This window comes from Trichosurus vulpecula, chromosome 6, assembly GCF_011100635.1.
Source record: "Trichosurus vulpecula isolate mTriVul1 chromosome 6, mTriVul1.pri, whole genome shotgun sequence".
Classification (NCBI taxonomy): domain Eukaryota; kingdom Metazoa; phylum Chordata; class Mammalia; order Diprotodontia; family Phalangeridae; genus Trichosurus; species Trichosurus vulpecula.
Window position 1 is genome coordinate 78,457,114 of NC_050578.1, and position 18,075 is coordinate 78,475,188.

Below are 18,075 nucleotides of genomic sequence, written 5' to 3' on the forward strand. Positions count from 1 at the left end.
ACCTTGTTGTATTTATTATGCCTTGTCAGCCAGTGCCATTTATTGAATTAAATGTGGAACTGATGCAGGTTGGTCAAACCTGGTCCCTTCCCCACAGTGGAAGGAAAATACACATGGCTCCAAGTCAATTTTTTTTTACTCATTTCACATTATCCCTCCTCCCCTACCATGAACTCTACATTCTAGTCAAACTGGCTTATTTCCTAGCTCCATATCAATATTCCATCTTATATCTTTGCTGTACCCCATATCTGGAACACTTGTCTATCTCCCTGCCATCTCTCAGGGACACTAACTCTCTTCCAGGCTCAGATCATGTGCCTTTCCTGATTCTCTCAGTTGTTAGTGTTCCCTTCTGCCTATAGGGCAATAGAGGAAGTTATGAGTCATGTGGCAGCCAAAAGAGGGAGTATGGTGCTCAAGAGCCACCCAAGCTGGCTGCCAATCCCATTCGCTCTGTGGTTGGGCACAGCTCTTCCTGACTCCTGGAGAAATGCCTGCTGATAGCTGAGCACCACACAGGATTTCTAGTCATCCAGTTCTGCCCCAAGCATACTCTGAATTCATTTGATCTCATTTAATTATCTCATCCAAAAAATTAAACAAGACAACTAAATCAGAAACTTCAAGGACAGAAAAAAATCAATCATTGATGCTTCAATTTTTTTCTTTTCCTAACTCAACAAATATTAATTCAGGATTGTGGAGACAAAGAAAGAAGGACCTTGTATCTTTCCTCTCTTAAGAGGAGTAACTTGGTTTTAGAATTAGTTTCCATGTTGGTGTAAATTAAGCAAGCCACATCTACTGTGGCCTTTGTGTTTATCCCCTCGCTTCCCAGTTGTTTTTGCAAGGCCTTTCAATATTGTGTTCTAGTCCTCACAAGGGTCCCTCTCATCACTATGATCAAGAAGGCTGTCATATCACAAAACTGTATCAATACTAGGTTTGTGTACTCTGTTGTTTTATGGGACATTGTAACCCTATACCTGGTAAGATTCTGTGGTCCAGAATAACTGATCCCTGCTTTGTGTGTGTCTATGATATTTTTTGAATATGTGCATATATGTACTTAGATCATCATAGTTCACTGTTGTGTTGTGTTATGTTGAATTGTGTTATGATGTGATATGATGTTATGTTGTCTTGTGTTCTGGTGTGATGTTACATAATCTTGTGCTGTGATTTGATGTGATGCTATGTCCTGTTATATTGGTGGGAAAGAACTTGTATTGAGACCCACTTGCCTGACAGGTTTTCTTTGTCAGCTAACTGACCTCTTTGTGCCATGGGATGAAATCTTTTTTAAGAATTCATTTATTTTAAGCTTAAATACTAAAACTTAAATATACAATGGGAAAAGATAAAGAAATGTTATAAATTTAAATATTAAAACTTAAATACAAAATAAGAAAAGAAAAAAGCATTGCCATGTGCACAGCAGAACATGGGATAAAAATCTTTTTACTGACTTGCACCTCAGACTTTGAACAGTGGGTCTTCTGCTGTGACAATATCTATGTTATGGAAGAATCAACCATGGTCCCTGGCCTCCAAGAATTTATAATCCAGTTAGGGAAATATGATGTGGACATAAATAATATTACAGAAAGAATCTGGAAAGCATTAGTGGGGGAATTTGAAGTCCCAAGCAAGAAACTGAAGATCTTTGGAATGGTAGTGGTGTTTTTATTGAAAGTAAGGGCTACAGAAGAGAAAGACAGATGTGGGAAGTGAGCAGCTATTTAGGAAGATGATATCTTGAGAATAGGAGTTAGATTTCTGGACCACCATTTAAAAGGTAGGAATGAAAGGCTTATGGCTAGGAGTTGAGAGTATTAAATGAAGACCAAGAAGGATATATTTGTTTTAAGTGCTTGAAATACTGAGAAAATGACTTTTAAAAAAGGACTTGGACTTGAAAGATTAGGGAAGGAAGAAAATTTTTCGTGAAAATTTATCTGCCAAGGCAGATACTGCAGTCTGCAAACAAAGAGAGATAGTACAGAAGACAATATCTGTGGGGTCCTGATTGGGGAAAAGCCATAATACATAGTAAGAACCGTTAACTTAAACTCTGTGAAAGGTGGAAGCCTGGACATGTCAAAAACCATAATTTAGACACTGAGTCATAACTCAGATAATGTGTCTGGTAAAAGCCATAACAAGAATATGGTGACCCCTTTGTGACCATTTTGACCAGTACATAATCCTGTGTTTGGGCATTCACCAATCAACATTGGCTTAACGCCCAAGTTTGGAAATGAGCTCATTAGAGAGAAATCCAAAAATATCGACCAATTGATAGTGATGAACTCTCTAGCTCCTCCTCCCTTTGTCTCTTTCTATAATTATCCCTGGCCTTTCCTAGGGTCTTTGTGAGGATCCAACCTATAGTCTGGCCATTGCCCCAGACTGAAGATGATTAATATCTTGGCAGGGATCTGTCGTACTGCCCCAAAATGTAAGTAACCCAAATTGATTAAACTACCATCACAATCAATCTGGAGCTCTTTGGCCTCTTCCTTTGGGATCAAATTTGTCCCACTGAGGGAGGTACAGAGTTCCCCATGTGGGGGAATTCTGGACCTTACAATATCCATGAAGGCCAACAACAACAACAAATTTCCCCAGGTGTCCATATGCTAAGTTGAATTCAGTCCTGTAAACATGACCTAAGCATGTACTGTGTTCAGAGCAGTCTGATAAATGCAAAAGAAGCTGTGGGCCACTCCCTCAGAGAACTTATGGTCTAGTAGGGAGATAAGACATAAAGATGATAATACACAGAATTACGTGATATGTGCACTAGAAAATGACAAGACAAAGTACTCTGGGATATCGGAAAGGGCAGGACTAGTTCAGGAGTCAAATAGTGACATAAGACAAATAGACTCAGAATTATATTAGGAGCCAAAAGAGGGAAGCAAAATGGAAAGCATTTTGGAGACCAACAGGGAAAGAATGAGAAGACATATTGTCCACAGAAATTAATAAAATGCTATAGACTACCTAGATAGAAAGAAAAAGTATATGACGAGTAAGCGAAATGATCACAAGTCTAGCACGAAGGCATGAGTATGGCAGAAATGACCTTTCCATCATGTTTTTGAACAAGAGAAAATCTGAACATAGTGTAACGTGAATATAGATATTTTAAGGGTTCAGAGGAACAATAGATAGAATCCTATGGCTTAAAATTCTACAGAAGTCAGTCCAGGAGAGAAATGGGAAACTCTCAACAAGAAATTCTGAGACTACAAAGAGAAAAAAACAATTCTGGTGGTGAGGAAAGCAGCAAATTGTTTAAAGAGACCACCAACATGCAACAACAAGAAACACGTTGGTCTAGTTAAAACTTTTAAAACCACAAAATGGGATCAAGGATAGGTATATGAAGATTATTAGAAAAATGTGGCACAGTTTTTTAAGGGTAGTATAAGGAACATTAAAGATTAGTAAGAACTGAGGTTGGCAAGGAAAGTGAGACCTTCAAAAAGCGTTTTTTTTTTTTTTTTTGGTAAACTGGGAAAGAAAGGAAGATCAAAGAAGAGATAGTATCACTGCTCCAAGTGGATGGAATGATGATAACAGATGATGGCAAGAAGATTGTGCTGCTCAAATCTTGCTTTGTCATTGTTTTCTTGTGATGGTAAATTATTTGGGGGCTAGAAGGGATAGAACAAAAATGGCTAATAGAGAGTTTATATGCAAGATAAGTAAGGAGATTGTAAGAGAACCAGATGACTGAGTGTAGTCAGTTTTGTTTGAATGGTTGAACTCAAAGAGTAGTTATTAATAGTTTTGTGTTAAATTGGAAGGTGGTTGTTCTATGGTGGAGGGTTCCAGGGACATGTGCATGACTCTGTGTTAACATTTTAATCAATGATTTGGAATAGAGGCATGAATAGCACATTTATCAAATTTGCAGATATCACAAAATTCAGAGAGATAGCAAACATACTGAATGACAGAATCAGGATCCCAAAAGACCTTAACAAGTTAGGGCATTGAGTTAAATCCTCTAAGGTGAAGCTGAAAAGGGATGTTATGTAAGTCTTATGTCAGATTCAAAAATCAACTTCAAATCTATTTAATGGGGAAAGTGTGGCTAGACAGCTGTTCATCTGAGAAGGGGGGATGGGATGAGGTGTTGAGAGGATTGGCCTCTCAGAAAAACATAAGTAAAGAAAAAGTCTGAATGCCATATTTCAGGAAGTTATCAAAAAATGCCTAGAAGAAACCAAGTGGTGCAGTGGAAAGAGCATTGGGCCTGGAGTCAGGAAGGGCTGAGTTCAAATTTAACCTTAGACACCATGTGACCATATGCCAGGCACTTGACTGCTGTCTGACTCAGTTTCCTCAACTGTAAAATAGGGATAATAATAGTCCCTCCTAGGATTGTTATGAGGATTAAATGAGATATTTATATTAGCACAATGCCTGGCACATAGTAGGCACTTAATAAGCCTTTCTTTCCTTTCAACAGATAATAAAGTAAAAAGTCTATAGAAGACATAGGACGTTATCCAATAAGACAAACTTAGCTAGGAAATGCCCAACTCAAGCATGTCTGGGTAAAAAAAAAACATCTCCCCAAAATATATACATACACGCATATATGCAGCTGTGTGTTAGGTGTATGTATTTGTATTATGTATGTATATTGTACGTGTATTTATGTATTGCCAGAAGGAAGAGCAAGATTAGGAAAGAAGGAATATCAGTCAGAATCACTCAAGACTGTCATGAGAAAAGAAAGGAAAACTTTAAATATGAGTTTTAAAAAAGGAAAATGACTTGTACCCAAGGATAACATATCCTTCAAAATTGAATATAATCCTATAGGAGAGAAATAGACTGTTAAAACAATTTATGACTTCCAAGTATTTGGCTAAGTCTTTGAAATACACATACAACAGATAAAAGAAAAGTAAGAAAGGTAAATAAGTATGGATAGCTTAAAAGAGCTACATAATGAAAGGAGAAGAAAACACCATTATAAATTGGGAGCTCCACCTTGTGTAAGGGTCATTGATGGAAGAAAAAGAGACAAGATATGGATGTGAGTGTTCAAAAAGAAATAACATAGAAAAAAGAAGAGGAAGAGAAGGAAAAGAATTAGCATTTGTTGAAAATGGGATGCCACAGCTCAAGGTATTCCAGATATAGATAAGGAAAGAAGGGACCTTCATGAATTACTCTCTCACCAGGATTAGTCAAGGCAAGGTTAAATAGATTGTAGTAATAGAAGTTAAATAAAATGTGTTGGAGGATGGAGTTGGGAAAAGGAATGGCTTAAGCAAAATGAACTAGCTGTGGAAACTATGAATATATGATTACGAACAACAAAAATTCAGATTCAAAATTCAGCAATCTGGGTCTGGGCAAAGAGGGTAAGGGAAAAGGAAAGGAAGATGACTAGAATAAGACTGCCCAATGCAATACAAACCACATTTTCCTACTGCTAATTTCTTATTTTTTCAATTAGGAGAAAAAAGAAAATTGTATAACAGAATTTAATGGAGGAGAAAATACTTATCATAACCTTTGATATTAATATCACATATCGAAAGAGAAGATGGTGGAAGAATGATTTAGGAAAGCACACCCCAATAATTTACTGTGTAAGAGAAACACATTTAAAACATAAAGATTCACAAGATAGAGACTGGAGCTGAGATTTCACTGGTACAGGAAACTCCCAGGTGAGGCAACTCTGTAACAATACAGATCAGCACCTTCTCTGTAGTTTAGAGACTTAGGGAGTTGCCTGGAGAACTGAGAGATCAAGTGAATCTCCTAAGATGACATGCCAATATATGTCAGAAGCAGCACTTAAACCCAGATCTTCCTGGCTTCGAGGCTGGCTCTTTAACCACTATGCCACAGTGAGTTAAAATAGAAAGAGAAAAAAAAAACCTCCAGGACCAGATGGATTCACAAATAAATTGTCAAACAGTCAAAGAACAATTAGTCAAAATATTACATGAAGTATTTGCAAAAATAGTAAAACAGGAGATCCTATAAAATTCCTTCTATGATAAAGATGTTTCAAAACAGAAAAAGAAAACTATAGAAAAAATCCCTAATGAATATTTATGCAAATATTTAAAATAAAATATTAGTAAAAAGACTAAAACAACATATCAGAAGGATTATGCAATATGCCCAATCTGGATTTATACCAGGAATGCAAAATATTTAATAATTTTATAAACGTAATTAACCATATTAATAATAGAACAGTAAAAGTCATGGTTATGTTAGTAGATTTTTTCAAAAAGCTTTTAACAAAATACAACATTCATTTCTCTTGAAAACACTAGAAAACAGGAATAAATGAACCTTTTCTTAAAATGACAAATAATATCTTTTTTGAAGCATAGTAGTATAAATGGACAACCAAGAGCTAACATTATCTATTAAGAGGATAAGCTAGAATCCTTTCCAACAAAACTGGGGAGGTGAGATGGAGGAAGCAAACAAAGATATTCATCATCATGACCTCTATTTGACATAGGAGAAGGAATATATATTATTTATATACTACTTATTATGTGCTAGGCATGGTGGTAAGCACTTCTCTACCTGAGAGGTAGGTACCATTTTATAGTTGTAGAAACTGAGGCAAACAGTGATTAACTAACCCAGAGTCACATAGCAAATAGGTTTCTGAGGTTAGGTTTAAATTCAGGTCTTCCTGACTCCAGATCCAGTGCTCTGTCCCCTGCATTATCAGCTGCCTATATTACTATCACATAGTAATATAAATTACTATGAATAATTACTACTACATGGTAATATAAATGACTATGAATAATTCATTACATAGTAATAGAAATGCTGCTCTAGCAATAAGACAAGAAAAAGAAGCTGAAGGAGCATATATAGGTAAAGAAGAAACAAAATGAACACTTCTTATAGGTGATATAATGGTGAATCCTAAAGAATCAACTAAAAATTAATTGAAACAATTAATACTTTTCAGCAAAATTGCAAAATATAAAATAACTCACCAGGAAGAGCCAAAACAGAGAAAGAAAATTGCATACCAATTTCCCTAATTAATATCGACATAAAAATTTTAAATAAAATATTAGCAAAGAGATTACGGCAATTTATCACCAGGGTAATACATATGACCAGGTGGGATTTATGCTGGGAACTCAGGGCTGGTTCAGTATTAGAAAAGCTATCAGCATAATTGACCATATAAATAACGAAACCAACAAAAATCATATGCTTACCTCAATAGATGCAGAAAAAGCTTTTGACATAATACAGCACCCATTCCTATTAAAAACACTAGAAAGCATAGGAATAAACAGAACTTTCCTTAAAAATGATAAGTAGTATCTATCTAAAACCATCAGCAAGTATTATCTGCAATGAGGATAAACCAGAGGCTTTCCCAATAAGATTAGGGATGAAACAAGAAAAAGAAACTAAAGTAATAAACATTACCAGAAAAGGGATAAATTATCTCTATATACAGATAGTACAATGGTTTATTTAGGAAATGCAAGAGAACCAATGAAAACCAACCAAGATTACGAATAGCTTAAGCAAAGGAACAGAATACAAAATATTTTAAAACTTCTAATTTATTAAAATTCTTCAGTGGACTTGTGATTTCATCAATATGGAGTCTTGCTTTCATCAATATAGAACACAATTAATCTATGCCTTCTCATCCTGTGTGTTTTCTCCGCATACTTCCATATATCCTTCACAAAGGATTCAAGCAGCATGTTAGATAGGGTCGTTGTGAGGACTAAATGAGATGATAACTGAAAAATACCATTTGAACAACAACAAACTATATCAAATAGCTGGAAGCTAATTTCCAATGTGTTCCTTGTTAATTTCATCTTTTATGGATTTCATTATTTTCGGAACCATTCTGGAGTTTTTTTTTGTTTTATTCCATGATCTCTGAGGAATTTGCAGGATTCTATCATATCAGGCATTATTGATTCTCATTCTTACACTATTAAGAAAATTTTGCATCCTCTTTGTATGCTTTCTTCAGTTTTAAGGCTATTCTGTTGAATTATCTGCTTACACAGTTGGCATTTATTCAGACTTTTTATCTTGATTTCTTTCCTCCTTTTCTAGTGAATGGAGCCTTAAGGCTGGCACATACTAGGCAACTAGCATGGGTCCTTGCCCTGAGTAACCTCAGGGAGGACTGGTCCCAGCTGAACTTTACACATTTTTCAGAACTGACACAATTGCATGCCCTGGCAACCTGTATTTCTCTCCTTTCCTCCACAGGACAGAACCAACATATGACAGGGTAGAAAGAGAACAGGGATATTGGTGCAGAGAGTCATTGCAGTAGCTGATGGGCCAATCCCCATACCTTAGCTAGGCCACACACAAGTTTACAAGTTTGCTTGTGCTCCTGCTTTAGATACATAGGGACTGATTAGGAAGAGATGCTGAATGAATACTCTAAGTATTAGATTTCTCTAACATCAATTCATAAAACATTTCACATTGTTGGAGATTCTATCTGATGCCACTGTAAAGTATCTTATAATTGGTGTTTAATTCCTTATTGGAGGGTTTAAAGGTTGACAAGGTTTAGAGAAAGCGACTCCTCTGCTGTGTTGCTGATTACATGGTATACTAAAAATCTTTTAGAAATTTTTGTTGATATAATTTGCTTTTCCATTGCTTACATTTTCCCCTATGTGACCCCTCCTAACCCCACTGCAGAAAGCTATCCTTTAAAAGGAATATTTTTTCAAAAAAAGTAAAAGGAAGATGAAAAAATCAGCAAAAGCAATCGATATACCTCAAATTATATATATATATATATATATATATATATACCTGCAATGTTCCATACCATGGATATCAAACATCTACAAAGGGATAGAAGACAGTGTCTTCTCATATCTGTTATTTGGAACTCAGGTTGTTTTTTTTTACAATTGAATAATTCTGTTTCAATTGTTTTGTCGTGGTTGTTCTTTTCATTTCCATTGTTATTGTCATTGTGTATACTGTTTTCTTGGCACTTTATCACTTGACTATCACCTAGATCTTTCCATACTTCTCTGTATTAATTGCATGCATAATTTTTTATAGCACAATAAAATTCTATTACATTCGAGTACCACAATTTGCTTCATTCTTCCCCAAGTGCTACCACAAAAAGTGCTGTAAATATTTTCATGTATTTGGTATTGGAGCCTTTCTTTTTGTCAATAGTGTCCATAGGATATATGCCTAGCAGTAGTAGTCTCTGTGGATCAATGAATATGGACATTTTTGTTACTTCATTCACATAATTCCATGTTCTTTTCCAGAGTGGTTGTACCACTTTATAACTTCACTAACATTGCATTAGTGTGCTTGTCTCTTCACAACGCAACCAACATTTACCACTATCCTTCGTCATCTTTTCCAGTTTGGTAAGTTTAAGGTAAAACTTTAATGTCATTTTGATTTACAGTTTTCTTATAATTAGTGATTTGGAACATTCTTTCTTATGGTTGTTAATATTTGCACATCTTGTGAGAACTGTTTATATCATTTGATTACTCCTCTATTGGGGAATGGCTTCTGGCCACATGTATTTCTGTTTTCTGTCTATATATCTTAGATATCAAACTCTTATTAGACTTAACAAAAATTCCACCCCCCCATTTGACAGATCCCATTCTTGTCCTGCGTGTGTTAGGTTTTGTTTATAGTAGGTTCGCATAATCAAAATTACCTATTTTATTGTTTGTAATTATCTCGATCCTTTGGTTAAGAATTCATCTCATACCAGTTGCTGTGAAAGGTAGAGAATTGATTTCTTTTCTAATTTGTTTATTATAGAATCTTTAATATTCATATCATATATCTATTTTGATTTTGTTGTGGAATATGATATGAGATGATGAACTAAGCCTAATTTATTCCAAACTGCCTTCCAGTTTTTCCAACAATTCTCGTCAAAAGATGACATTCCTGGGTAATTTATGTTTTGATGACCATGTTTCTAATGAGTTTGGAAGCAACACTGAAGAGTAATTGGCCCTGTGAGGCACGTCTAGTAGAACAGTGTTGGTGCAGACAGAGAAAAGCAAATTTGGTCATAGTATGTGTAGGTATCAATGATATGGAGAAATTTAGTAAAGAGATGCTAGAAGCCAGCTTTAGGCTACTAGGAAAGAGACTCTGACTTGTTAGTAGTGCTCTGAGAAGTTATGTCTATTACTGCTGATCCAATCACACACAGAGTGGGCAAACCAGCCTAAATGAAGCAGCAAGGCATTCTGAGGGAGAAGGAGGGCAGGAAGATAGAAGGAAAGAAGGAAGAAAGCATTTATCGAGTGCCTAGTATGTGCTGACCACTGTGCTAAGTACTTTACAAATATTATCTCACTTGATCCTTACAACAACCTTGCAAGGAAATTGAGGCAGAGTTTAAGTGATTTGCTCAGGTCCACATAGCCAGTAACCTGTCTCCCTTCAACCTTACTCCCTGACATATACTCTTCCATCTAGTGACACCAGCCTACTGGCTGTTCCATGAACAAGACACTCCATCTCTCAGCTCTGGGCATTTTCTCTGGCTGTCTCCCATGCCCTTTCCTCCTCACCTCTGCCTACTGGCTTTCCTGACTTCCTTTAAGTTCAACTAAAATCCTTCTGCTAGAAGCCTTTCCCAGCCCTTCTTTTCTAGTGCCTTCCCTCTGTTGATTATTTCCTACTTATCTGGTATATAGCTTGTCTGTACATAATTATTTGCTTAAAGTCTGTCCCCATTAGATGATGAGCTTCTTGAGGGCAGGGACTGCTTTTTGCATCTTTTTGTACTTCTAGCATTTAGCACAGTGCTCAGAAAGGAGGTGCTAAATAAGACTGATTAACTGAGCCTCAGTCCCCTGACTAAGCCAATTAAATCTCAAGATCAATTTCAATCCTTTTACATATAATACCTCCTCTTGAGGGGAGAAGTGTGCGGAATGGGTCTTTTGTATCTACATAGAATTCTGAGATTTTGAGTTTTTCACTCATCCCGTAAGACAAGAAAATATCAGATTGTTAAGAATGAGAGAAGATTAAAATGAGATCATGAAAAAAGAGATTGTTTAAAAAATCTCTAAATTAACTAAGTCTTGAAGAATGTTTATCTTTCAAGGAGAAACTAGCCTAACTTTCATGGGAAGAGGGGTTAGTATGTTGCTTCTTCCATAACAGAAGAGGAAAAAACAAATGAAAATATAGTAGTGGTAGGTGTGCAAGGCCTCCCTGGAACTGAAGGAAAGGGGACTGAAATCTAGCTGGAGCTTAAGAAGCTACTTTAGGCAGAAACCAAGCTAGGAAAAAAGTAAATTCCCAAACTCTAGCATAGTAGAAAAACTATAATCCACTTGGATAGATCCACCCGGAGACACATCTAGGATGAGTCTGTCTAAAAAAGAGAAAGAGAATAACCGATTTGGAATGCAAATATAACTGAGATGAAAGACAATCTGGAAGAAGAGAAGCAAAAGGCAATAAGTCTAAAAGAACACATGATCTCTATACAAGCAAAAACCATCGATCTAAAATACGCAGAGACAATTAAAGGATTATAGGTTTCCCAGAAGAATATGACCAACCTGAAAACCATAGTGCTGGAAATACTACAGGAAAACTGTCCAGAATTTCTGAATGCAGAAAAGAAAGTAGGGGGAAAAACCCCTAAAACTTATACATCAGACTCCTAGACATAGAGCTGTTAAATTTATTAATCTTAATGACAAATAACTGTTTCTGTGGACAGCCAGGAAAAAGAATTTCAAATAAAAAGGAAAGAAAACTCTTTGGATTATTTTGCACTTACTAGAAACCACAGAAAGCATGGAATAATTTTTAAAAAAAAAATCAAAGGAGCTCAAGATGCAAACCCAAATAACATACCCTGAAAATATGAACTTAATAATCAATGAAAGAAAAGACATTCAAAAAATGAGAGGTATTTGAAGCATTCCTGCAAAAATAATCCCCCCAAACAAAAACAGAAATGAGCAAATGATTCAACTTACAAGTATCTTAAACCATAGAAACACAGGAAAGGTAAACAAATAGAGCTAGCAAAGTAAGAATAAGTAATGAAACAAGTTGCCCATTAATACTCACTAATTTTTTTTTAGACCAAAAGAGAAAGGCTAACCTATGGGTTTAAAAAATAATAACAGAGGTGGAGCCAAGATGGTGGCTGGAAAACAGGGACTTGCATGAGCTCCTTGCCAAGTCCCTCCAAAAACCTATAAAAAATGGCTCTGAACAAATTCTAGAACTGCAGAACCCACAAAATAGCAGAGGGAAGCAGGGATCCAGCCCAGGACAGCCTGGATGGTCGCTGGGTGAGGTCTATCATCCACGGAGCTGGGAGCGGAGGGGAGCAGAGCCCAGTGTGGACTGCACAGACCAACCAGACCAGGAGCTGGGCAGAACAGGCCCTAGCACCCTAAATCAGTGAGCTGTGGCAGTTACCAGACTTCTCAACCCACAAACACAAAGACAACAGAGAAGTTAGTGGGAAAAGCTGCAGGGAGTGAAAGGAGTTCTGGTTGGGCCACTGCCCCAGGGACAGTTGAGGTGGTGCAGCTACAGAACTATAGCTGCAGTTGCTTCCAGCCCCAGGCCCACCTGGTAGGAGGAATTAAGTGACAAATCAGAGCAGGAGTGCAGAGCCTGTGTAAGATCTGAGTCCAGTCTGGGTAGGCAATTCTTGGGGAAAGGAGGAGTGCTGGTGTGACAGAGCTGGCTGTATAGAAATAGCTCTGAAAACAACAGCGCATACCCTCAAGCTTGGAACAAAGTACTCTCTACAAGCAGTCATACCCCAATGAAAAACTCAAGGGTCAAGTAAGTTGCCTGGGAACATGGCCAGGCAGTGAAAACAGACTCAGATTCAGTCTCAGACTTTGGAATCTTTCTTTGGTGACAAAGAAGACCAAAACATAAAGCCAGAAGAAGTCAACAAAGTCAAAGAACCTACATCAAAAGCCTCCAAGAAAAACATGAACTGGTCTCAGGCCATTAAAGAGCTTAAAAAGGATTTGGAAAAGCAAGTAAGAGAAGTAGAGGAAAAATTGGGAAGAGAAATGAGAGTGATGTGAGAAAACCATGAAAAACAAGTCAATGACTTGCTAAAGGAGACCCCAAAAAATACTGAAGAAAACAACATCTTAAAAAATAGACTAACCCAAATATCAAAAGAGCTCCAAAAAGCCAATGAGGAGAAGAATGCCTTGAAAGGCAGAATCAGCCAAATGGAAAAGCAGGTCCAAGAGACCACTGAAGAAAATACTACCTTAAAAATTAGTTTGGAGCAATTGGAAGCTAGTGACTTGATGAGAAATCAAGATATTATAAAACAGAACCAAAGGAATGAAAAAGTGGAAGACAATGTGAAATATCTCATTGGAAAAACCACTGATCTGGAAAATAGATCCAGGAGAGATAATTTAAAAATTATTGGACTACCTGAAAGCCATGATCAAAATAAGAGCCTAGATATCATTTTTCAAGAAATTATCAAGGAGAACTGCCCTGATATTCTAGACCCAGAGGGTAAAATAGAAATTGAAAGAATCCACCAATTGCCTCCTCAAATAGATCCCAAAAAGGAAACTCCTAGGAATATTGTGGCCAAATTCCAGAGCTCCCAGATCAAGGAGAAAATATTGTAAGCAGCCAGAAAGAAACAATTTGAGTATTGTGGAAACACAATCAGAATAATCCAAGATCTAGCAGCTTCTACATTAAGGGATCAAAGGGCTTGGAATACAATATTCCAGAGGTCAATGGAGCTAGGATTAAAACCAAAAATCACCTACCCAGCAAAACTGAGTATCATGCTCCAAGGCAAAATATGGATTTTCAACAAAGTAGAGGACTTTTAAGCTTTCTCAGTTGAAAGACCAGAGCTGAATAGAAAATTTGACTTTCAAACAGAAGAATCAAGATAAGCATGAAAAGGTAAACAAGAAAAAGAAATCACAAGGGACTTACTAAAGTTGAACTGTTTTGTTTACATTCCTACATGGAAAGATGATGTGTATGATCCATGAGACCTCAGTATTAGGGTAGCTGAAGGGAATATGCACATATATATATATATGTGTGTGTGTGTGTGTGTGTGTGTGTGTGTGTGTGTATGTGTATATGTGTATATATGTATATATATGTGTATATACATATAGACAGAGGGCACAGGGTGAGTTGAATATGAAGAGATGATATCTAAAAAAAATAAAATTAAGGGATGAGAAATGAATATATTGAGAGAGGGAGAAAGGGAGAGATAGAATGGGGTAAATTATCTTGCATAAAAGTGGCAAGAAAAAGCAGTTCTGTAGGAAGGGAAGAGGAGGCAGGTGAGGGGGAATGAGTGAATCTTGCTCTCATCAGATTTGATCTGAGGAGGGAACACCATACACACTCAATTGGGTATCTTACCCCACAGGAAAGGAGGAAGAATATAAAAAAGGGGGGACTATAGAAGGGAGGGCAGATAGGGGGAGGAGGTAATCAAAACCAAACATTTTCGAAAAGGGACAGGGTCAAGGGAGAAAATTCAATAAAGGGGGATAGGTTAGGAAGGAGCAAAATATAGTTAGTCTTTCATAACATGAGTATTGTGGAAGGGTTTTGCATAATGATACAGATGTGGCCTATGTTGAATTGCTTGCCTTCTTGGGAGGGTGAGTGGGAAGGGAAGAGGAGAGAGAATTTGGAGCTCAAAGTTTTAAAAACAGATGTTCAAAAACAACAAAAAATTTTTTGCATGCAACTAGGAAATAAGATACACAGGCATAGAAATTTATCTTGCCCTACAAGAAACGAAGCGAAAAGGGGATGGGAGGGGAGTGGGGTGACAGAAGGGAGGGCTGACTGGGGAATGGGGCAACCAGAATATATACCATCTTGGAGTGGGGGGGTGGGTAGAAATGGGGAGAAAATTCATAATTCAAACTCTTGTGAAAATCAGTGCTGAAAACTAAATATATTAAATAAATTTAATTAATTAATTAAAAAATAATAACAGAGAGACCATTAAGGGGAAAAAAATAGGCACATGAGGGTTATGAAAGGAGAATTTAAAGAAATAGGAGCAGACAACTAGTAGGAACAGGTCTGAAATACCATTTTTAACAAATCTTACACCCCACAATTCCTCCAACTGGTAAATCACTGTATTTTGTGGAGTTAAATTATAGAATGGGCAACTAAGTGGCACAGTAAATAGAGTGCTGGGTCTGGAATCAGGAATACTCATCTTCCTGAGTTAAAATTCAGCCTCAGGCACTTACTAGCTGCATGACCCTGGGCAAGTCACTTAACCCTGTTTGCCTTGGTTTCCTCATCTGTAAAGTGAGCTAGAGAAAGAAATGGCAAATCACTTAGGATTTTTGCCAAGAACCCCCAATGGGTTCCCAAAGAGTTGAATACAATTGAGTGAACTGAACAACAACAACAAAAATTGTAGAATGGGAGGGTGCATAAGTGGAAAGTGGGGAAGTAGAGGATAAGAGAGAATGTGCAATGTATGATAATCAAATTCATGGGTGAATAATGCCAAAGATGAACACTTATGATCTCTCAGCAAGGAGAGATGCTACAGGAGAATGGGAGAGATCTTGTAAGAGTGAGATTGAAACAGGGGAAATGAAATAGGGAGGTCTTGTCCTGATAAAGTAGAGGTGAATCCAATGAAGATCAATCTTGTGGGCTGGCAGTAGTGGCATACCCCTGTGATTCCTGATAATGTGGAGGTTGAAGCTAGTGGATCTCTTGAGCTCATGAGTTATTTTTTAATGAGCTTTTTAAATATACAAAGTATATTTAAAAGTAAAAGAGAAAAAGAAGATTGCATATGAAGCCACACATCTCTTTCATAAAACTTGCCTTTCCATTTTTAGTTATTAAAAATTAAATTTTTAGAAAACAAAAATCTATTTTCTCTCCCTCCACCAATTCCCATTAAAAAAACCAATCTCTCACAATAATAGGCAGAGTCAAGCAAAACATTCCCATATTTGTGTCCAAAAATATCTGTGGCTCATTCTTTTTTTAAAAATAAATTTTAATAACTAATAATCAACAAATATTGAAAATTTACTGTTTGTTATTTTGGGTAGATCTAAAGAAGGATTTTTTTCTTTTTCTTTTTAGTTTTCAACATTCATTTCCAAGAGATTTTGGGTTACAAATTTTCTCCCCATCTCTACCCTCCCCCCACCCCAAGATGGCATGTATTATGATTGCCCCTTTCCCCAGTCTGCCCTCTCTTCTGTCACCCCACTCTCCCCCTTATCCCCTGAGCTCATGAGTTATACAACAGGTTATGTCAATGATCCACACTAAGTCTAGCATCAATGTGGTGAGCTCCATCTTGCCTAATGAGGAGGCAAATTAGCCCATATCAGAAATAGAGCAAGTCTAAGCTTCTATATCACGCAGTAGAGGGATTGGCCTCCTAAATCACCACCGTATATTAAGCTTGGGTGACAGAGAAGTCTGAACTTTTTTTTCTCCAGTCCCAGGAGAGAAGAGGTGTATGTTTTTAATGAGAAATAGAGACTTTGAAATGGGTCTAATTTTAGGGGGAGTTGATTCAGAAGGAAGCCACTTTCTCTGAGAGTGTTGTGCCCCCACAGTCAACAACTTGCCTGAAGAAAGAAGAAATTTGAGCTCTAACAGCCAACTGGCAACCAGAGGGGTGGAAGGACATGGGTCCAAAGAGAAGATTACATGGCAAATGAGAAAGAGAGGAGGGCAAAGAATGGAACTGGACCACATGATTTGGAACACGGGGTAATTTCAACCATGGAATACATACATATATATATATATATATGTACATATATATACATATATATATATATATATCTTTTTATTACTTTCCTCATGCTTCTAAGAGTGAGGCACAACAAGAAAAGAGTTGAGTCAGCAAGTTCTACAATAGCAATAACATGGAAATTGGTTAAAAGAGGGTGCTCAAATTTGTCATCTCAAAAATTTTAATTCCATGAAGAACACAAAGAGATCAAAGAATAGATAAATAAGTATATGGATCACAAATAAAAAATGATAGTTCAGAATAGAAAGAATTGGAAGGAAATTAATAAAGGGAACAAGATACATAAATTCTTAGAAAAAGGAGCACGAAAAGAAAAAACTGAATAAAATTTGTTGGAGGGGAGGAGAGGAGGTGGAGATTTTTAACTAACCACTTAACTGAGAAAGCAAAAGAAGGGAAACATGAGAAGAAGAATTAGATAATTAAATAGAATAAAGAAAAGATAATCAACAAAGTAAAACTCCAAAGCTACTGGAAAGATTGACAAACAAGGCAGGAGGTGAGGGGAGAATAGAATCTGTGGAAATCGTTGATTAAGCAAAATTAATAACAGGGAACTACTTCTTCACTTAATATTTGTGTAGTTTCAATTACCAAATGTTCCTTGAATAAATAAAGAACAATTTAAGTAGATGAAGGACTATTTAATGTTTATGGCTATACTGTAACAAGAGGAAAATACTACTCAGGTTATAGATTAATGCTATACTAATCAAACTACCAAAAAGATACTTTTCAAAGTTAGAAAAAAATAATAACAAAATTCATTTGGAGGAACAAAGGATATACCATATCAAAGAAAATAGTGAAAAAGGCAGAAATAAAGAAGAAAATGAAACTTCTAGGTTTCAAGCTATATTATAAAGTAGCAATCATCAAAACCACTTGGCATTGGTTAAAAAAGAGAAAAATAGATAAATGGAATAGACCAGATAGGAAAGAATTAGAAATAACTGAACTCAGTAACTCACTATTATGGAAACCTGAAAACCTATGCTATCTCAGAAAGAGCTCCCTATTTTATGAGAACTCATAGACAAGTTGGAAAGTGATCTGGAAGAAATTAGACTTAGACCAATATCTTATTATTGGTCTAAGGTCTGGCAGAAATTAGACTTAGACCAATATATTCCACATTAAATTCAAATGGTTACATGACATGAATATTAAAGATCATACCATAAGAATTAGATGAGAAACATATCGTATAT

At 36.4% G+C, this 18,075-nt stretch overlaps 1 protein-coding gene across 1 annotated transcript in view; it reads right to left on the reverse strand.

Moving 5' to 3' along the window:
* FAM47E (family with sequence similarity 47 member E) overlaps positions 1-18,075 on the reverse strand; it is a 58,213-nt gene that overhangs the window by 31,359 nt on the left and 8,779 nt on the right. The window lies entirely within an intron of this gene.